Source organism: Alosa pseudoharengus, unplaced genomic scaffold, assembly GCF_046254945.1.
Source record: "Alosa pseudoharengus isolate Yale_2024_CS ecotype anadromous, Long Island Sound unplaced genomic scaffold, YU_APseudo_1.1 YU_APseudo_1.1_scf_19, whole genome shotgun sequence".
Classification (NCBI taxonomy): Eukaryota; Metazoa; Chordata; class Actinopteri; order Clupeiformes; family Clupeidae; genus Alosa; species Alosa pseudoharengus.
In genome coordinates, this window is record NW_027468657.1 from 30720198 (window position 1) to 30742998 (window position 22801).

The following is a 22801-nucleotide window of genomic DNA, read 5'->3' on the forward strand; positions in this document are numbered from 1 at the left end:
CAGAGGGGGAGAGCGCAGAGCGGGAGGAGAAAGAGTGAAAGAGTGCTTTGATGCTTGTTACTGAGAGCATGAGGGAAGTGGTGTAAGGAGCAAGGCGAGAAACGGGGGAGGAGAAGAGGAAGAGGAGAAGAAGGGGAGAGAGAGAGGAGGAGGAGGAGGAGGAGGGGTGGCAATGATGACGCAATCAGAGAAGCACTGTTGGCCCATGGCCAAGGCCTCTCTCTCTTTCTTTTTTTTTCTCTGTCCCCTTCTCTACCCTTTTAGTCTTTCTCATCTCTCTCTCTCCGTCTCTCTCTCTCTCTGTCTCTCTCTCTCTCTCTCTCTTTCGTCCTCCTCCCCATCCCCTTGCCTCCCAGCTCTCCCTCTCTCTCTCCGCTGGTGCCAGCTAACAAGGCCGTCTGTGTGTCCACACCATCCAGCCAGGGGCCAGCTCGGCCAGTCCGTGGGGGTGGCGCGGAAAGAGGGGCCCCCACACAATCACAGCCTTGACAAGTCGCACAAAAAATCCCCCTCACACCCCTCTTCTCCCACATCTCCTCCTAAACAACAAAAGAGTGGCAACTTCCCCCTAAGCCATGGCTGGGCTCTAAATGGGAAAGGCTCTGGGGTGTGGGATGTGAAGGCGGAACAGAAAGAGAGGGAAAAGGAAAGAGAGGGAGAGAGAGGCTGCAAGAGAGGGAGATAGAGAAAGAGGAGGGCCACCCTCCACACACACATAAAGGCACATAAAGATCTAGTGTGCAGGGGACTGGCCATGAGCTGAGGACACCCCAGCGGTGCTTCATCCCTCTGAGGGAGTGGAGGAATGGGGGGGGGGGTTGGTCCTATTACCACAAGTGCCTCCACATCCTCCATTGCTAAGACCCACCCCTCTCCTCCATTCCACTCCACTCACTCAACAATTTAACATTCCACAAATGCGTAAAAATGAAAAAAAAAAAAAAAAAAAGGTTTGTTAAGAGAAAAAAGGGTATCAAGTGAGAGGAGGAGGAGGAGGAGGAGGAGGAGGAGAGAGTCTATGAATGAAGGTAAATGCTATTTGTGCTGCCGTGGTGTTCTGCTCATGGTTTCTGTTCATGGCTCAATACTCAATAACGCAGTGGAGGAGAGGGGTGTGAACACCAAGGATTCAGGAGGGGGGGGGGGCAGTTTGAACACTGGAGCCCATTGATGTGTTGAATTGTCTACGTTTCCGGTCAGGCCGGGGAAAGAGAAGGGAGCTGAGCCATAAATTTAGTAAACAAGCGTTGAAGCAGCGCTACAGGGAAAACATTCTGGCAAACAGACATTTCTCTCTAGAAAGAGACAAATTTCCTCCAAAGCATTTTGCATAGCTTGCAAGGCATGTCATTGCTATTTCGTTATTGGGCTACTTCCAAATTCACGCTTTTAATCAGTTTAGAATAGACCTTCTTTTAATAGGACAGAATGTTTGTATTCAAAAGAAAATGCTGATCACGGATCTTTAACTTACAGATTATTAAAAACCTGAAGGGGGGGCTGCAATAATATTGCTGATGACCATAACAAAATAAAAATACACAAAATAATAACATATCAAAATAAAAATATAATACAAATATTAACTACTCTGCCTGGTATACTAAGCAGGAACATATCCTGCAAGGTTTGCAATGTAGAAGCGAAGCTTTTTGACCATGGCTTGAACAAGTACATGAGAAGCTTTGACTAAACTACAGACTACATTCATTCATCACATTCACTTGCTGAGCACTGATAATCTGGCAGCCTCACAATTCCATTTCGGAAGATCGAAACGCTGAACCACGGGCGCTCAGCCTCCCACTGATACAGATTGCACATCACCGGGAGCCGCAGTTACAGCCCCCTCACAAAAATTTAGCTCTGACGGCCATAAATCTAATGCGTAAAAAAGCCCCTAACACAACATTCCCTGTCCTAAAAACCCTTCTACCCCCAGAAAACGGATCTGCGGCTGTAGGACAGGCGGCGGAGATGAAAGAAATAAATCACTGGTGTTGGGATGGACCAGCTGTTGGGTGGCCGGCCTGTGACAGGCAGGCTCTTAATCTGATTACATACACACCAACCAGCGCTCCAGCCCACCCCACTCACCACCGTCCCCGCCCCACCCACCCACCCACCCACCACCCCTCCACCCTCTCCCTCCACCCCTGGCAGAGGTGGTCCACACACAGCTCTGGGGACGCCTGGAGCAGCAGCAGTACGGAGGGGCAGTTTGCATACAATGGCCCCGTGACACAGAGAGCACCTCTCAATCAATCACACTCAGAGGAGAGGAGAGGAGAGGAGAGGAGAGGCGGGAAGGGAAGGGTAGAGGTGGAGGTGGACGCGTGGGGTGGGTGGATGAGTGAGCGGTGGAGACCTGGACATGGGGACCAGGGGGTGGGGGTGGGGGGGGGGCAGCGGGCACTCAGTGCCGGTGGCGGGCCCGGCTGGCGGGCGGGCTGCTTCTCGGAGACAGCGAAATGCTTTTACTCTAAGTGGAGGTTTGCATCACATTGCTCGGATAAGGAGGTAGCAAACACACACACACACACACACACAGAAAAAGAAAAAGAGAAAATCCTCTCGCTCGCGCATGCACATGGTGAGGAATAGGGAAAGAGGATGCCTCTTAGATCAGACGGGGCTTATCAAAGCAAATCAAGGGAGAGGAATCGTTTTGAAAGGTCGTAATTTAGAGAATCTTCAAAAGCCCGGTTCTTCTCGCTCTCAGGTGGGAGTGACTGTCTGGTTCCTTGCAGTAATGAGCTGTTCTTGAGGTACTTGGTATGTTACGAGTTTTCAGAAACATTGCAGCAGGGCCTTGGAGAATAACAGCTGGTCAAACTTACCTGCAACAATTTCCCGCTATTCAATTCTTTTTCCTTAGTCTTTTTCCACAGTATAAAGGTACCAGGAATGGAATTTGATAGATGTTTCTCAGTTTGTTTTAGGCATCAACATCCATCCGCAGGCTTCACGCTATGCCTGTGTGCCCAGCATCACCTCTGCACACTCCTGCTCTGCTGCTGCTGTTCTTCTGATGCCTCTGTACTGACAAGACTCTGCTTTAAATGGCATCACCTTAACCCTCGCTGTGATTTCTCGTTTCGCAGACTGCTGTTCTAATCACGTTAGGATCTGACCGCCCCCCCCCCCCCCCCCCTTCACAAACTGAATTAACCTCCCTTCAGTGACCTTCAGTACAGAGCCGTGACAGCTGGCTATTGAGCCCCGCACAACCACACACACCTCAGTACAGTGTGGGTGTAAACCGCATTGATCTTGTGCACTGCAGCTCTAATGACAAGGGGAGCCTCTTCGCAGCGCTGCAGTTGTGGGAACCCGGAGAGATACTCGCTGCAGGAACATCATCGGGGAGCGCCGGGCTACTCCGCCCAGCGGTCCCTCCTCCGTCCCCTCTGTCCCCCCCCCCCGGTGGGCCGAGCGGCAGGTGGACACCTCGGCTGTCGCCGGGAGCGGATAGGGGCTGCGTGTTGGCTGGGGGCTGCGGCTCACCTGCCTGCCTTCCGGCACGATGCCGGCGGTGTTTGAATGGGGGGAATGGAGTGACAGCGTGCGGCAGCGTGTGTGTGTATGTGTTGGGTGGGGGGAGGTGGGGGGGTCGGGGGGAGGTCCGGGTATTAATCACGGGGAGGAGTGCAGAGGGCTCTGCCGCCAGGGCCGGAGATGGATGGGGTGTGAGTGCAGTGATGTCACCCTGACGAATGGCTCGGCGATGTTGGCGGAGACTCGCACATCGCCTCTCATTTCAATTAGTTCCCAGCACCGCTGCAGAGGGTGGGGGGGCCTCCCCCTCCCTCCACCACCACAGGTTACACACACACACACACACACACACACACACACACGCACGCTTATACAAAAAACATTTATGCTCTGAAAGGAACACTTGGACATTCACATTCACAGAGAGAGCCATAAATGTCCATGCACACACACTCGCTCGCATTCATTGAGAAAGACATTTGCATACACCCACATCCACACCCTCAGAAGTGCAATAACAATTGCAGAAACACACACCAAAACCGCCCTCCGAGGCTCGAATCAAACACTCCCCTCTCGAAACCAAATTGACAGAAGCCTCTCCCCTTGGCAGGGTGCAGTGATCCATAGGAATTGCTCCTCAAATTAATCATTCCGTCTTATTGGCATAACAGTTTACGTTCCCCATCTCAAACCTCTCATTGCACTCTGCTGTCACCTGTCACGAGGGCCAGTCTCCCTCCACTAAGCACAGATGCCAGCTGAACTGAAAGGCACTTATATTCTCCCAGATGAATCCCAGACCATCCCCATCTCCCACTGTCTTTATGACCACTATGATGGAAGATATCAATCTGAGGCATTTTCTTTTTTTTTTTCTTTTTTTGCAAAACGCAGCTCTGCTATTGGGCAGTCTGGATCTGCCACGTATGCAAATGCTGCCAGCCTAACCCAATGCATGCTGGGGCACAGGAAGCCCAGGATGCTGAGCCTTATGTCGATGATGAGAGGCATCTCTTCCACCCTGATACCACTACAAACCCCAGCTAAGCATGGTTTACTTTCAAAACGCTTGTCTCAATGGACTGACCCTTTGCCTTCCCTCCATCCCATCCATACCCCTATCCTCTCTTTCTTTTTTTTTGGAGTGGATTGCTTGTAGAAGCGCATAGCGTATTTTAAGCACTCGACATAAAAGTGGCCTCCCCGAGCTAAACCCGGCAGAGGAGTTCAAGAGGCACCGCTTGTTCAGAGCAGGGGCTGAGCTGGGGATTTGATGGCTGCCTCGGAGGGTCTGAACCTCAGCTTAACACTCCTCTTGGATGTAACTCCCCAGGCCCCAACACCCCCCTCCCCACCCCACCCCATCCCCATGCTAAATCTGCCCTAATAATGTGCACCAAGTCAAAGAGCTCACCAAGCCCAAGCCAAGTAGCATAGCATAAGCAGCCATAATGATCATGTAAATGGAGCATACTTGGCATCTCCCTGGGGAGCTCTCCTCTCTGAGATATAGGGAGAGATAGCTGATGTTTAGCACTCATTAATGACCAACATTACTCAACCGTAGCCATGAATCTGACATTGGAGAAATGAGTTGCTGTCATAGCTAATTAAGTGAGAACTCCGTTGTTTTTGTAATTATGCCTGATGCTTGAGCTGGTGTGTTTATATGTAGGTTGGCATGTGTATGATAAGGTCAGGTGTGCACACGGACAAGATTGTTTGAAGCTGTTGACCTGTGTAGTTTGTGCCACCTACACTGCAGCTTTAAATTATTGTGTGGCACTACAGCAGAGTATAGAGGTAGAAGAACGCTGAATGAAACATGCAATAACATTGTTTTTGAAGTGATTATATAAATTGTACCAGAAAATAATAGAAAATACCTTCATTTCTAAAGTTTTTGCAGAAGGTTTCCAACCGGGTTATTATTTACTGTGCTTCACCACTGGAACAGTAAAAGCTAAATATACAGCAGGGCATGTTCCTGGTGATGTCTTATTGGGCTAAAACCCTGGGCATAAACACACAATAAAACTAGATGTACCGCAGAGCGGTACAAAATATGACCGCCGCCCAGTCCAGCAAAATAAATCACGCTGAAAGGCATACAGTATATGATTCTAACTGTCTCATTGTGTGCATGTCTGCATAATTACCATTTGCATGGTGGTTGTTGTGATCCTATTATTTCTTAAATAAAATAAAAAAATAGATTTGCACATATCTTCCTGTTTGTCTATTGATTATCCTGTATACAAAGAGTCAGGAGTAACCAGGCTTGGAGTCAGGCCTCCAGTCTGTGTCTGGTGTTTGAGTAGGGTCTGGCCCCAGTCATTATGTAATCAATGTGAAATGGAGGTGTAGTTGCCTAAATAATGGACTGCACAGGTCATGCCATTACCCTACCAGGATGATTACTATAATCACAAAGGACAACTTTTCATGAAATCTTTAACACAATTGCTGAATGATAAGAAAAGTTCAATCTATTCAACCAAAGTCATTAGTCTTTTCATCAAATCTGTCAGTGATTGGCTCGTGGGGGAATTCATGTGGGCAGTCTTTCAAAGTGGTCATAGTTCAGTTCTGTGACTGAAAAGAACCTTATTACTCAGTGGATGCACACGGGCTTTGGGGTTGCGTTTAGTTGTATAGTTTCACATTCAGAAAAACTAGAAAAGTCCTAAAACTTGAGATGTATACTTTTATTGCATATTAAGTGAATAAGTGGCATTCTTTTTAGGTAATTCCACATAAAATCTAATGGCAGCGAGATCCACTAGGGTTTACAAATCCACTAGCAGCTTTTTAGCAAAGACTTTGTTACATGTACTCTTTATGCTCTGACAAGTGCTCCATAGACAATAGTGCTACAGAATTGATCAGTATTTCTGAAGTCAAAAACGATCTTTCCCCTGCCGCACCCATGTCTTTTTTGGCGTGGCTGAATGAATGGATGTGTTTTTTCTCATAGATTTATAGACAGGAGGCTCTGCTGTAGTGCTTTGTTGTGTTTCTGGCTGCAGAGACATGCTCTTGTGATGCTGGGGAGCGTTTTGTCTGTAGCGTGTTGCCCCCCTCCCCCAGTCTTCCAATAATATTTCTCTTCATAAAACTCTCTCAAAGTCTCGTCAGGTTTTTGGGAACTCACATTTTCATCCATTCACGAAAAATTTAAGTCATGACATTTCTGCATTTTTTTCATGATTGATATTATATGACTCAAATTTAAGAATTCCTACAGTAGGTTCGGCTGCACAATCATACACATACTGCTGCTACAATCACAACGTGGATTTTTTAGGAATTTCCGTAGGAAAATAACATCACTTTTGACCACAACAATCAATCACAAAAACCCCTTGGAAGATCCTGGAGTGACTGAAATCATTTCCCAATAGCCCTACTGGCTGTCTTCAGAGAGGCATGCATCTTCTTTTAACAATAGCACTGAGAGGAGAAAAGTGGAGTCTTTAATAGCAGGATCGTTTGCCTGGTCTTATGCAACCCTCTGCGACTGTGACTGTGTCAAATCAAGACATAAACCATGAAATATTGCACAGCAATAGCAACACATTATGGAGATTGAGGAAGAGTTGCACACTAGTCCAATAAGACTGAACCCAAGCAAAGGATCATTCGGTTTCATTCTCAGAAACAGCAGGGGATATGGGAACCCCAATACTTTTATTGAGGAAACAGCTGAATATACAGAGGAGGTGATTCCTGTTTTCATCATTTAACTATGCCATTCCCTTTTAATGTGTTGATGTGAAAGAACTCTGTTCTCCTCACAAAAAGAGAGAGAGAGAGACAGATAGAGAGAGAGAAGAAGAAGAAGAAAAAAAAACGGTTAGATCTTTCTTTCTGTTTCATCTCGCGCTCCTGCGATTCCCAGGAGACGGCTGCGGGAGCTGGGCTGCTCTAGCTGGCGATGGGAGATTGTGCCAGCGTTCTGTTTGTTTGGCTTTACTCCCTCCACATCTCCCAGAAATCTGCCTGACAGCTCGGCAGCGTTGCCTTTCCCCCGCAGGAGTTTCCGTCAGATGGAATGTCACCGCGGCTTTTTGTTCCAGACTGCCCATTGGCTAGCCTGCCGCGTGGCACACCTGAGAGCCCTGGGCCAACCAGAGAGAATGGCCTCATGCAAAGTCAGGATTGAAAAACCATTTTTATACCCCCTCCCAGCTCCTGACCATGGCCCTGTTTCTCTCTCTCTTGTACTCTCTGATCCGTGGGTTTCATCGCAAGCATGAATGTTGTTTTTAGACTCTTAAAAGGGATTTTAGCCGCTAGTCCAAATGGTTTAACATAAGCAAATCCCTTTTTTCCCTGGATCTGAGGCCATGCTAATTTTGGTTTTACTCTGCAGTATTGTTGAGCCGTTATGGGTGTGGGCAGCAAATGCTCTTATCCAAGTGGACTTGCTCTTGTTTATTTTTTGCAAGTTGTGTGGTGATTGGGGAAATCTAAGGGGCTCTATGCTGAGCTGCTACTCAAAGTTGCGTTTCTGTGCCATGCCACGATTACTCATAAAAGTCTGATAATGAGCCTGGAGAGAGCCACCAACTGGTCCTCCCACTACCGAAGAATCCAATCATTTGCTCCTGTCACCACTGCTAAATTTAACTTGTCGTGTATGTGTCATCCTCTGTATAAGGACACTCTACCCATAGAAGCGCAAACGCAAGTAATATCCCCACTTCCCCTTCCACTTTTCCACAATAAATTAATAAAAGAAGTGGGGCTCTGCAGGTAATGCAATTAAATATGACAACTGTGGTTTTAAGTGTGTGCTGACATAGCCAAAAAAGACGGGGCGACGTGGTCGAGAGAAATTGTCACCAAGCACTCACATGACCCTTGAGTCCCCACGAGACTCCGTGGCACACTTCAGTGCGCTGACTGATGAGGTAGCGTGGCATTAAAAAACTTGCCACTCCAAGGGCATCATGCCTTTATTAAATGGCCACCGCTCCATTCAGGTTCACTGGGTTAGTCCGCCATTCAATTTGGCGCAATCCCCATCAAATCTCCTGATTTAATTCAGTGACCTCTGTCGAGGACCCTTTATTATCTGCCGGGCGAGATCTAGGGAATGGGTCGAATGATCTGCCTTTTAAACTGTCAATCCGGAAGTTCACGCTGTGTAGTTGTCGTCGAGATTGAGTGAGCCCAAATGAATGGGGGGATGTCATGAATGTAGAACTAGACAGGATCTCCCCTTCCACATCCAAATGAGCCTTTTAGACACAGAGCAGCTCACAGGCCTCGTAATTTGGTCCCAGTTTGTGAGAAAATGGTGGACTATTCTCAGATCCCTCTGAAGAGCTGTCAGCTCTCATCTCCTGGTAGGTTTTGGTGGTGTGGAGGTGCGAAGAAAAGATATTCGTTTCCTTTTTTTCCTTCCAAGTTACTTCCATCGCTTCACGTCGATATGTAGATGTCATCTCAACTTTCATTTCGCTTCCTCCTCTTCTTTTGCCCCCTTTTGAAGGTTGACTGCCTGACAGTTTTTGGGTTCCTCATGTCAAGCGAGCAGTCTGGATTGTTCACTGAAGGGAGCTCATTATCATGCCTGCTCAGTGTCTGGGCATGCAAAGACCTCAGACAGCGCTTGTGTTCTGACCTTGTGGATGTTTGGCTAGTGCACGCATTATGCCTCAACGGCAGCCAAACTCTTAATCTCCATCTACAGAGGCCCCAGGGAGCAGAGCTGGGACCGACTCTTGATTTGACCTATTTTCTGCCCGAAGAGCATCATCTACATAGCACACTGGTAAATGCTTCATGTCTGAGTGACTTCGGACAGGGGAGACAAATTTCAGTGGTACTACTGGAATAGTGTGCGTGTGCATGTTTTGGGGTAACCTTTCAATCAGCCACTAATTGAGGCTTGATAAACCACGTCAGAGACTTGTCAAGCAAACAAATCACTTAAAATAGTCGATTCAGAGCAGAGATGTGACTGTGAACTCTGTGGTTTCCACTGAAGGTCGCTTATCAACCCTTCCTCCCGAACCTGCCTCACAGACGGTCTTATCAGTATTCGTCTGCTGCCCATAGGCTTTCCACCGGAATCGCAGGTGTTTTTCACCTGGTAATTTCGGTCCTGAAACAGTTCTCCAAACCCTCTGCCTGGTTCTGAACAAGAGGCATGTTTTTTTCTTTCTGGTGCAGCCTGCCTGAATCCCATGTGCAGGTCTTATCTAAGAACTAGAGTATCTGCGTCTCATGCACCTCTGAAATGGAATGAGCCTCTGAGTGGCAGACGTCTCCACTAATTAAACCACGAGTAGAATTAGTCTCGCTTGTGAGCAGTTTCATAATTATAGACCATTCATTCATTATTTAATTTAATGAGGCAGTTCCCTTCTCAGATATACATTAGTCTAGAACGGGTGGGGATGTGCCTTGGCTAATTTGCGGGGTTGATGGTGAGGGTTACAGGCTTGTGTGAACACCTCTGGATATGACTGCACTGCAGTGGAGTAACCGACCCCCCCCCCCCCCCCCCCATCACACATATTGATTCCAGACACACGATTCCAGACTTTGTATTCTGTCCCAATGATCCCCCTCGCAGTCGGCTCACTATGAAATAGAACAAAGCCTTAATTTTGTTTTGGACTATAGCACTTTCCATTGAGAAATACTGTACATTCAATTAAATTATTACGTTCTCCACTTGTAAATGTACATTTCAACTACTGAAGGGAAGAGCTGTTTGTTTTTCTCTTAGTACCAATTGCCAAGAATATAACATTTTCATGCAGCTTTTCATGCAGCAGTAGACTACATCTCATAGTAAAAAAATAAAGGACCTGAAAAAAAAAAAACATTCTAGCTGTGAAGATTGACAGTGATTTATTAGAGAACGGTCAGTGCTGTCGAGTTGGATCTTTTGACCAACACCTTTAAAAGCATTTATCATCAATTTAAAATAACCTGTGCTGTAATTAGCTTCAATCAGAAGGCCCCAGGTGGGGCTCCACTCCATGCACAGTCAAATTCTGCTACGATGCTTTTAGCTTGTGTATGGCAGGCTCAATTTGTTTTCTTTACTCCCACAGAAATGCTTCTAAGCTGTTTATTTTGGTCGATTGTTAAAATCACTTCCATAATTTTGACCACAGCCATATTGTGAAGAAATGCAAATAGGGGTTTTGAATGAAAAATGCAAATTTTTTCCTGCTAAACTGAACAGTCAGCATTATCTAGAGCATAATCCTGTGTGAAAGATGGTTCTGTGGGAGCTGCATATACCAGGGTGCCAACAGTTTGAAATTAAAGCTTCAGCACTAACACTAGCAGGGAGATTATCAATACATATAGTTATGCATATTAGGAGTGTGGGGAAGAGAGGGTACAGTAAGAGACTTACAACTGTCTTATTATCTCCAAGTGTTCAGCATGACTGACAAATTCAAACCCTATCACAGCAGTTCAGCCAGGGATTGACCGTAAAACTAGGTTTTGTCTGGAATCTAACAGCAAAAATCGAGAGGAATCATCGACTCTCAAAAAGCGACAACGTTTAACACAGTCACCATGTTTGGCAAGCTGTACAATTGGAGTGATCACTGAGCCTGGCATCCATTTTGAATGTGCTATTTTTCATGCAGCCCACACTGATGCGAGGGGATGATGGTCTGAATATTTAGAGGCACTCAATGTGGTGGACCAGTGCCCCATGCAACTTTTACAGCACTTCGCTGTTTTACCGCCGCTGGCGTACGGCCGCCCCTAAGTAGGACAGTCCTTCCATCAGGTGAAAGAGAACAGGCCGAGCGGTAGACTCGCTCCACCCACCATTTTGCCGCCTTTTCTCGCTAAAAGACGTCTGAGAAATGGCTGTGCTCCAGTGACCCAGAAACTCATCTTTTTAATTGTTAGCGCTAGCCTCCGGAGAGCTCTTCTCAAATGGGGGCTCTTTTGTGTGCGAGCACAGAGAGAGAGAAAGAGAGAGAGAAGAGAAGCTCTCAGAGAGAGAGAGAGAGAGAGACGTCTCGTGGCCCCCGAGGAGGAAGATCCCCCTGCCTGCCTCCCAAATCCCCCCGGTGGGTAAGCCCTCTCTCACAGGGCTCCTCTCTCCCCTCCACATTGGTGGCCCTTTATCTGAGTGACTACACAGCGAGCCAAATGCCCTCCGACAGCACTATTTGTTTTCCTCTGGAAAGTGCAGAGAAGATCAGACCCGGGCACAATGGACTGCCTTCGCTATTGCAACCTTTCTCCCTCGTCCCCCTACACTCTCCTCCCCCCTCCCTCTTCCTCCTCTCCCTCCTTTTCTTTTCCACCGGCAATCTAATAACATCAGACTGCGATGCAGCAAGGTCGGTCACTGCCTAAGGTCACGCTCGAGTTTGCCGGGCCTGTAGCACTGGATGCGACCCTGGCAAGCCGACAAGCCGCTGAGGTGATGGCGAGAGAATTTTTATTTTTATTTTTTATCCTTACGCCGTTACCACGGCGAGAGAATTCATTACAGTAATTACATCTATGTGCTTTAGTAATCAGATACAGATGTATAATCGAACAGCGCTTAAGTATGCAGATCCTCCTCTGCTGTCTGTCTCTCCGTATGTGGACTGGCCCCCCCGATGACGGTGAAACATGGCACAGAAATGGGGCTTTAATTTGCATGAACGATGGCGTATTACAATGGGGAATTGTGGTGTTGAAGAGTGTTGGAGAAGGGGAAATCACCTGATTATTAATGTTGGCCCCACACTTCTGAGATTCCTTCTCGCGGAAGAAGAAAAAAAAAAGAAAAGGACAGCAGTGATGAAGTGATGAGACGCTGTGGAGCAGCACTATTTATATCCACTGAATTATCACTCCAGTCTACACTTTGACTGCGAGGTCGTTAACCAAGGTGTTCTCTCAAGCAGAAGAGCAGGAACAGAACGCCAGCGCATCCTCACGAGCCCCCCCTCTCATGCGCGTATCTGCCGCTGCGATTTCCAAACTCCTATATTTGCCAATTATTATCTACATGTTTCATATAGCAGTTTTTCCATGGCTGTGATGTGTCAGGGGCTAATTGTTAAAAATTGAGTTATCTGAGCCCGCATGCCCTTGTGTGGGGCCCTGAAGGACTACCAGCAATACAAATAGTCTGCCTGCTATATTGGAATTCTGCTGCAGTAGCCCTGACTTATCTGAGCCATAATATTGTTGTAATAATGGGAGCTCAGAGGCCATCAAATATCATGCCAGTTTGTTCAATTGATTCAGACAGTGCCCAAAAAGACATGCATTTGCAATTTCACCATTTGTAATCCAAACAGCATTCCGCTGTTCTATTTTTAATGATGAAAAATCCTGCAGGGCATTTCATATCCTCTGACTGCCATTCTATACTGAATATATGCTATGCCTCAGTGGGCTAAGGTTATCACAGATAAAATAACAACAAAAAAACATACATTAAAGAAACTCAAAATGTTGCACATGCATTAGCAAAGTATCATTATACTTGCAATGAGAGTACGTCACCATGTTGTCATTCTCCAAGACACAGATGAATTGCCATAACTAGTGATGTGGGGTGCACCAGAGTCCATCAAACAACGCCAGAGGATGTGGTTTTGTGGGTGGATTGCTGACACGGCAGGCAGAAGAATGAGGCTGAAATAGAGCCACTGGCATTGTGGCCGATAAATGGAAATGTCTATGATAAAGATGTAAGGGATGGAAGCAGAAGGGGGAGTGATGGGGGGGGGGGGGGCATGAATAATGCCAACAGAGACTCTGCAAAACTTTGACCCCCCCCCTTTCCATTTTTGATCACGTATTTCAGTGTGTGCGTTTGAAACAAAAGTCTCTTGTGCGAGTACCTTTGCACACGCTTCTTATCTCAGACTTACAGAGCTTTAGCCACGTTATTACCTTTCCAAACAGCTGGCCTTCCACAGAGGGAGCAGCATGTCTCAGAGCTTTTTAAATGTCATTCAGAATAAATTAAAAATGGCTGCATGTTCCTTTCAGTTTGCTTTCATCAAACCATCAGAAGGAACGTGTCAGTATTGCAGATGGTACAACCAACCTATTTTTCATCTCCTAGATAATCCAAACTTGCTCAGGAGACAACCAAGGTAAAACAAAATATGGGGAAAGAACAATAATTTTCCTAATTTCATGTCTCAATACAGTGAGAGAGCTAGAGACATATATCTTCTTTGACATGGTCGTGATGGAAGACCTGTATAATCTATATAGTCCAAATGACAGCTGCGCAGTGGGGTTAATGGAGAAGGTCATTACACCAGCATGTGGTCACCAGGAGGAAAGGACAAGTAGCATGCGGTCACGGATCACATGGCACTGCTCCAAGGCCCCCATCCCACACCTACACCCATGAATTAACATTTCAGAGAGGGAGGGGGGGGCTGGTGATGGTGGTGATGAGCTGAGGACTATGTTTGTTGTATTCAGATGCCTTTCATTGCTTGGTTTGGCTTGGGATTTCAGAAGAGAGCAGTTTATTATATTGTTGTGTGCAAGGTGACACCATCAGAAAAAGAAAGAAATGGATGAAATGAAGCTTCAAATTCCCCCCTCAAGTAGGGGGAGGTGTGAAGAGCTTTGTTGTCACTGTTGCTTGTCTATTACCTGAACAATCTGGCAAGAATTGCTATGAGGAGGGGAAGTCGCTTGTCGTGGTATAGTAGGTGGTGTATTGAAATGAAACTAATAGCCAGCCATACCAAAGGAAAATGCATTCTGACAGACAGTTCCTCTGAGAGAATGTCACGGAATACCTGCCGCAAACCTGGTCAAACAAAGCATTTAAGTCTATCGCCACGCTTTGTTGGTATTATTCATGAGGAAATTGCATTCTGCTGTGCGGTGGGCTCACCCCAATCCACCATGATATTTACAAAATTCCCCACCACGAGCAGCGACCGCCAACACAGTCTTCGGCGAAGTATTTCAAGATGTTTATTCTGTCTACATCCAACTGTTGCACTGTGGGCTGGAAAGTTGGTGGGGGGGGGGGGGGGGTGAATGAGGGAGCATGGGTTTGAGCACAGAAGATGGATGCCTTTCGCTAATTAACTCTGCAAATCGACGAGGCTTCCCAACAGAGTGCCACAGTCTCAGTGATCTACCACACCACGCACGTCAAGCTTGCATATGGTTTCTACAGCAGAGCTACAGCCTGCTGCTCTCCATGGGAGACGTCTATCCTGTACATCAAGTGCTGGGAAGGAATCTCACTTGTGCCCCTAATGACTAATTTCTGTTGTTCCTGAGCCCGTGGCTGCTCTTAATTCTAATAAATATCTAATGTCTCCTTCATAAATTCTACATCAGGGGTGACAAGGGAACCCCCTGGAGATGAGACCTCAGCTGCTCCTCAACACTCTGATTGGGAGAATTAGGACCAAAGGTCAAAGGTCAACCTCACCAGCCTTACAACCCCCCCCCCCCCGCCGTGTGTGTCTCTGTGTGAGTGTATGTGTTTGCAGTAGGGGTTGTTCCTGTTTTGTACCTTCGTGTTTTTGCATGCTTTGCAGTATGCCGGCTGATGTTTGTATGCCATGTTTTTTAGATGATTTATCGTGTTTGTTTGTTGTTATCTCCTTACGAGCCTCGTCCTTCTGGTGTCATTCGCTTAAGGTCGGTGTTGTGCGGCTCAAACGCAGGTTACAGCATTCCGCACGCCTGACTCCTCATGCACAGATTGCATGTTTTCCAGCAAGGCAGAGGCTACTCTCACCTCGCCATCTGAATAATTACACCACCTACTCTGAGCAGTTCTTCTTTGTTTTCAAGTCGCTCTCCCTCTGACTACCCCCCCTCCCTCTGACTACCCCCCCTTGCTCTCTCATTCTCTGTCTCTCTCTCTCTCTCTCTTTCTCTCTCTCTTGTTGAATCATGTGGCCGGATTAAACGAGTGGATCTCACGCCTACCTCCGCACTTGCGGCCCCCGTCACAACCTCCTCTCGCCAATCTCCCACTCCCACCCTCCTCATGTGAGACGGAGCGGCGTGGCGTGCAGCGCATCCCACACAGGCGAGAGGCTACTGACCTTGGCTCCTCCGCTAGGCTGGGGAGCATGATTAATCTCTCGACAAGACAAGTAGCGAGAGCCGGCCGCAGAAGCAATATAATTCACCTCAGATGGATCATTTTTGACCCCAAACACACCTGATGATGGACACAGCCTCTTCTCCCCCCTCCCACACGGACAGAGATGAGCTGCAGCGTCGCACCACAAGGGGGATGGGAGGGGGGGGGGGGGTCTGAATCATTTTACACTTTACACCAGACTGTTTCTTGGAGAGGAACACTGCATTTTGTTCGATACGGCTTTGTCTACCTGATTCTGCATTTGCCCCCCGGAGGGAAAAAAGAAATGCCTGTGTGTTTCTACACAACTGAAAAAAAGAGTCCTCAAGGACAAATGTGCTAAGGTAGAAAAAAAAAACTCGAGCTGGGGTTTTGAAACAGTAGTTTCACTCCCATTGAAATGCTACAGCGAATAAACACAAATATAAATAACGCAGACGCCATGAATCACCAGAGATCTCGCAAACTATAAACAAGAAGTTTGGGAGGCACAAGGAATAAAATTGAGCTTTAAAGGACCTTTAAAAATACAAATAATTGCCTCGGGCTTGGACCAATTTCTTGGGAGGGTCCCAAGCACAAAGACAATAATTCATAAAGCGCCCAATAAATGTGTAATTATTTAGAGAATTTACATTTAATTTGTTTTGGTCCCTGTGTCAAAACCAAGATCTACAATGCTCACGGTTCTAATCAGAGCAGTGTTATGTCTCTGTGGTTTATTTCCACTCGCCTGTATAAATTGCTGTGGATTTCTCTGGTATTTCTCATGTCCAAGACATCTCTGTGTGGTTTCTCCCTCTCTATCTTGTTCACTGGGATGGTTATTACTTTTGTCTCTCTTGTTTTATGTTCTTCCTTTCTAATCGGTCTTTGTTTTTCCTTTTTGTGCCCAGACTCTGAAGTGATTTCCCCACTATATGGATGGAAGAAAAGCCTTGCATCTGGCAATCAGAGAAATATAGTTGACCTATCCAACGCATGTTAAAAAATAACTCTTCTCATCCTCTCCATCTTTTGAAACTTAAACAGCCTGTGTTCAGCTTGACGACTGTAATTACTGTAGCCTACTGCAATGTGCTCACGTTGAGACACAATACACACACAGAAAACTCTCCCAAGACCGGCAAGTTTGCACACAGCAGTTTATTTGCAGTTATTTTTAAATATGCAGAAGCAGGTGTTCTGTCCCTCCCTGCGCTCTGAATCTGTACAAGCGTGCATTATGCATTTTGTCTCAGAGATTGTATGGTCTAGTCAATGAAATAAAACTCAGTGAGGAACAGTGTTATATCATAACAACGCATAAGGCAAATGACTGAATACTTGACATTTCAAGGAAGATAACACAGCAGTTTGATCTAGCTTCACAGTGCACACATAATTAATAGTGGTGTGAAATGCAATTATGCTATTCTTTTGAAAGTAGATGCAATTTAAGATGTTGTGCAGCTGATGAAGATTCTGAATGGCAATCAAACCTTTGAAATTTAAATGGGAAAAGGTTGAAGGTCACTGAGGAAATGAGACAAATTGTAAGCACAGCAAATATTATACTTCTACATGAAGCGTATGTACAGAATTTCTCAAAATGATGTGGTTTCTTTAATGGGGAGTGGGGATATTGTGTGGCTGTGATTGGACCTTATCTGAGAAGATCATGGTAATAGAATCATTATTGGCCTGAAATTTGATGTATAACTAAAACATTGAGAAGCTACATATTACGTTTTTTGCTGTAGAATGCGTTTTTGGGAAGCAAATAATGAGGAAGAAGCAGAACAAAAACAATAGGTGTCCAACAGCTTCTCTACTTGGACCCCTAGATACAAAAGATGAATAAAGCTTTTCTCAGTTGGTGCTCAAGAATCAACAAACAAAACATCTAGGTAGAGTAGGAAAACCAAAGGAAGACTCCTTCACAAGGAAATTGGAACGCTTTCAACCGCCACCTTTGGTTAAGCATGTTGCTTTACAGGCTGGGCCTCTGAAGTCCTTGACCCAGATGAAAGACGATTGTCAGGTGCTGCCTTTGATGTTTTTTTTTTGTAAACCATGCTCACAGCCTCGTGTTTCAAATCGAGGCGAACTGAGGTAATCATTGTTTTCATCTCAACACAGCCAGGAGCGCAATAAATCTTGATCTTTATCTTCCCCATAGCATCGTTCCTGAGGTATTAAGAATATTCAGGCTCCTATGATTTATAACACCCTCCCCAAGTGCCAGAATTTGATATTGTATTATAAAGTATTTAACATAATAAATGAACATTACAAATACATTGCATAGTTCCAGCTGGATGGAATAGCAGCACTCTGCACTAAATGGTGCTCTACACTAAACACATGCCTGAGGGACCTACAGTAATGCTTTATAAGAGCATTATAAATGCAGCCTTGATCAACCAAACCATGTTACCGGTTTCAGAGATATAATCACAGATAAGTTTGTTTTTTAAATAGGTCACTATTGTGCATGCTGTGCTGTATCCATGTGTTATCATAGGTTACTTGTTGTAAGCCCCATTGTACTGTACATTATCTTACAGTAATTTTTTATTGCCCATCATTTTATTATTTATTCGCTGTAATGCCTATCTCAGAGGTGAGTGATTGATAGTCTGATATATGACAAGTCCGTTTCCACTGTTTGATACACACTTAAATCATTCCCTAGAGGCATGATCTCCTGTAACTCATGTGTTGCTAGGCGAGGAGAGCACTCATGATAATCGAGGTTTTATATCATCAGTTCTCTTTAAAGCCTGTAAACGGCATGTGGCGAGCTGTGGTCCATCGCATGTGCAAATCCAGTGAAACCGATAAGACATTTCAAATGAGATTTACAGGGTTTACAGCCTTCTAACACAACACTGCCATTCATCACTCCAACGGGCAAAATACTGAAACAAACCCTGAGCCATGTTGCACCTTGTGCGCTTTGTATTGGATGAATGAATGTTTGCCTTGTATTGTTTGCTGTATTGTTTTTAGCCTGTGTTGTCGACTATAACATGCTACTGCATGTCTAACTCCTTCTTGAAGATTCGGTGAATTTGATAATCATGACATTTCATTGCCATCGGAGTGCATAATCAGCTGTTTAACATGTTTTTAATTGTGCCCTTCGTTTGATTCTGCAAATTTATCGGAGAACGTGACAGACTTTCCCCCAATGGCGTCAGCTAACAGCCCCTCCGCCCTCACAAATAGGAGCCTGCAGCACAGAGAAAAAAAAAAAAACTCCCCCATCAGGCTTGTTAGCAAGTTATCGCTTATTAAAAGCTTTAGCTGATTGTCCATCACCCAAAACGCTGTTTTATGCCAGTGTACCAGTGTTGTGCCGCATCTACGCAAACATTGATATCGCTGAGCAAATGACATTGGCGTAATGGAGAGCGTGCAGCCCTGAATGGGTAAACTCCTGGATCTGATTTGCGGTGCGTCTGTGCCAGGCGAGTCACAGTGGAGCGGCGCATGAACACCATTACTTCAATCCCTCACTCTTTGACATTAATAGGATGAATAAATGTTTTTGTTCTCGACTTAATTTGGGGGAATTCATCCAAACGCCAATGAAAACGAGTAAATCTTGCGCCTTTGTGTCCCACATGGATGTGGCAGGCAGGCAAGGCAAGGCAAGGCAAGGCAAGCAGGCAGGCGGAATACTGCTAATTTATTTCCCTTTCACACCGGCTCCTGCGTCTGCGTGTGTGTGTGTGTGTGTGTGTGTCTGTGAGTGTATGTGTTTGTGTGTGTGTGTGTGTGTGTGTGTGTGTGTGTGTGTGAGAGAGAGAGAGAGTGTGCCGGAGCTCTGGAGCAGAGCGTAGTCGCTTTTCAGGGCTCCTCGCGGAGGTACTTGGCTGGAGTGCGTGGGGCACTTTCAGGCCTCCACTCTCCAGAACCAGCCCAGCAATTTGAGCTGGACTGAGGAGCCGGAGAGAGTGCGGTCTGGAGGTGAGCATGTGCACGCTGTCTGCAGCAAGCAAGCGAGCGAGAGCCAATCAAGAGGCACAGGCAGGATCTTGCTCCTCATCTAACCTGGCAAATGATGCACAAAGGAGATGGAGATTGTGTGCTGCTCATAACCAAGGGAGATGCCTTGCTAAAGCTGTTTAAGTATGATTGGGAGATCTCCAACCCAGCGTGTGAGCGTGCACAAACACACACACACACACACACACAGACACACACACACACACACACACACACACACACACACACACACACACCACACACACATACACACACGCATGCACAAACACACACAGGCAAAATCCTCGCAGGCAGAAATTTCATCAGCCTTTATACTGCCCCAACCTCTCTTCTCATGGATGCACACATGCCATGTGTGAAGATCTTGTAGGCTTAGCTGCACTATTGACGGAATTCTGTCTGATTACTGGCTGGAGACGTACCTACATTATGCTCAAATCCTTTCCTCATGCTCCAGAGAGCTCCACTCTCATTTGATTTCAGACCCCAGCATTCTGTACGGGGGAGCAAGACCCTGCAGTGGCTACAAAAGGGTCCATTCAGTTACAGTCCATTGCGGTGTATTACATGTGACAAGCGTAGCTGGATAACTCATTTATAAATGTGTGGACGCTGAACTGTGCCACACCCGGCCAACTGCTGCATGTCACCACAGCTACTGTATGTCACTGGACCGGGCCAGTCCCTGGGTGACCAGACTAGCACTTGGCGGTAATGGAAGTCTCACCTTGAATTTTGGCAAGAGAGGCAGCTTTTGTTAATTTTTAATGCGTTTGGAAACAGTAATTAAGTCTTCCCCATAGGACCAGGAAATTGACATGCTCTGGAGAGCCAGTGAGTAATTATATTTGTAAAGAGCAGTGATACAAGATACTCCCCTCTGACTGGGACTCATTACACATCATTAAAGAGACACTGCAACCCCAGTCCAGCTCTCCTTGGTTTGACTCACTCACTCACTCACTAACTAACACACACACAGACACACACACAGACACGCACACACACACACACACACACACACACACACACACACACACACACACACACACACACACACACAAACACACAGACACACAGCAATCGATGGGCTGCTAGCAAACGAGATTGGCCTTTTGTAAACAAACTAGGCTCCTCAGGTCTTGGCCCTAACAGCTCAAGCATTACCCGGGGAAGCCTATCTCATCAGGCCTGAGCCCGTGGCCACCTCCCATCTGCAGGAGATGCTCTCATCTGTGGCAGGATCGCACCGGAGTCCCTGGCTTTGGTAATTACTGACTCCACCTGTAATGAATTCTCATTCATCTAAATAGAGATGGTTCTGGATGTGAAACTTTCCAAATAGGGCCCCAGGAGAATGAGGGCCCCACACTTTGAAGCCATAATTATGGTCCCTTATAGGCGAGAAAAAGAGAGAGAGAGAAAGAGGTAACTGCTGCTGTAGGAGGACGAAATCCAGCTGTGAAACTCGCCGGACTACTTTAATTGGACCGACACGGTGGTCTAGAGCAACTGTATTTTTTTTTTTTCAAATTGTCATTTCATTTTCTTTCAAACTAATCTCACTCTTCTCACTTGTCTCTGCATTTTCATTAGAGCTATGTTACATAGCCTAACTATGCCCCGCAAAGGTTTTGCATAAATCCTTCACATTCATGAAGACCTTTGATTTACATGAAAGGCCAATGTGGCATCATTAGATCCAAGACGCTGTACATCCCCATGCTAACTCCACTCCACTCATATTTATCAAAAAATGTCCGTTGCTTTGATTCCCCAGGCCCGTGACTACACATTATTTTTAGGGTAACCAGAAGAAAAGGGTTTACTGGCTCTGTAAAATACCGTTTTTATTGTTTTTTGTTTAGTATTTGTATTAGTGTCAATGCTCAGCATCACAGATGACTTGTCTGTCTCCACGTCCTATTCATTATCTTGTCTAATTCTCTCAGCTTCCCTTATTCTCTCCTCATCCCTTTAAGCCCCCTAATTAAAAGACTGCCTATTTTCCCATTAATATTGTTGTACTTATTTATTTATATGTTTGACTTGAAATTATTTGTTCTGCTATGAATTTAAATTACATGTGCTGCAGCTGCCAACAGTCAAATGAAAGGAGTCCTGCAGTATCCTTCAGGGGATGAGGGGGGGGGGGAAAGTTTATAGTCTGTTCCCTCTGCTTCACACCCCTCCCAATCACGTATGCAAGGCATACACTTTAAAAGCCAAGCACTTAAAGAAGTGACAATATTTAGCTACAGTTTGTGCTGGAGCGGCTACATTTGAGGAAGCAAGCTGGAGAATGTATTCATTGGGAATACTGATTGAATTAGCTGAATTTAAATGCGCTCTTACCAATATAATTTTACAGTAAATGGTGAGGGTTTTTTGCTTAAATGACAGGCATCAGCACGGCATGGATGAGCAGTCATATTTGGCCTGTTTAATCTACTTTAGGCAATAATCCCTTCAGAGTTTTGTAACCAACTTGTAAATGAAGGATTATTGCAGTCTGGTGCATCTTCTCCATGGCAAAGGTTAACGTATACAATGTCACACTGTCACAATGGTTGCTAAATTCTGTTTGACTGGCCTCTAAAGAACCCATATGCATTTTCCAAGTGCACACACACACACACACACACACACACACACACACACACACACACACACACACGCACACACACACACCGTCAGTTTGGTGTGAATCATAACGTATAAATGATGCTGAAGTGTATTTCATAGGAGAATTTCCAGGGACTTTAAAATATTTGATGGGATCTAAAAATATCTTTGTCTTCAGGTTTAAATATATTCTTGGGCATAACTATGTATAAAAAGCTAATTACAAGATCTCTGCATCATTCTGTTTTGTACAAGATCTCAGTGTTATTCTGCTTTCAATTTCAAGTTCAATCCCTAAAAAGTTTTGACTAAAGTACTTTACCATTTTAAAATGTACGATTCTTGAAGGGAAAAGTGGACAGGGGCCTATTTATGTCTCTCTGTTGGAGCTGAAAATATGACCCTTAGTTTCCATGGCATTGGGAGAGCTAACATTCGGTATGAGGCAATCAGCACCAACATTTTTTCCTTCCATGGGCCATATCCCCCTCTTTGCTGTTTGCAGCATTCTTCTAACTATAGCCCTATTAGAGCCACCTAGCCTTTGTTCTCCGAAGACGAGTGGAGAGCGCACAGATAGCTGTCTTTCAACAG

General features: G+C 45.7%; 1 protein-coding gene across 8 annotated transcripts in view; it reads right to left on the reverse strand.

The window, feature by feature from the left end:
• Positions 1-22801, reverse strand: part of nlgn3a (neuroligin 3a) — an 80419-nt gene that overhangs the window by 37765 nt on the left and 19853 nt on the right. The window lies entirely within an intron of this gene.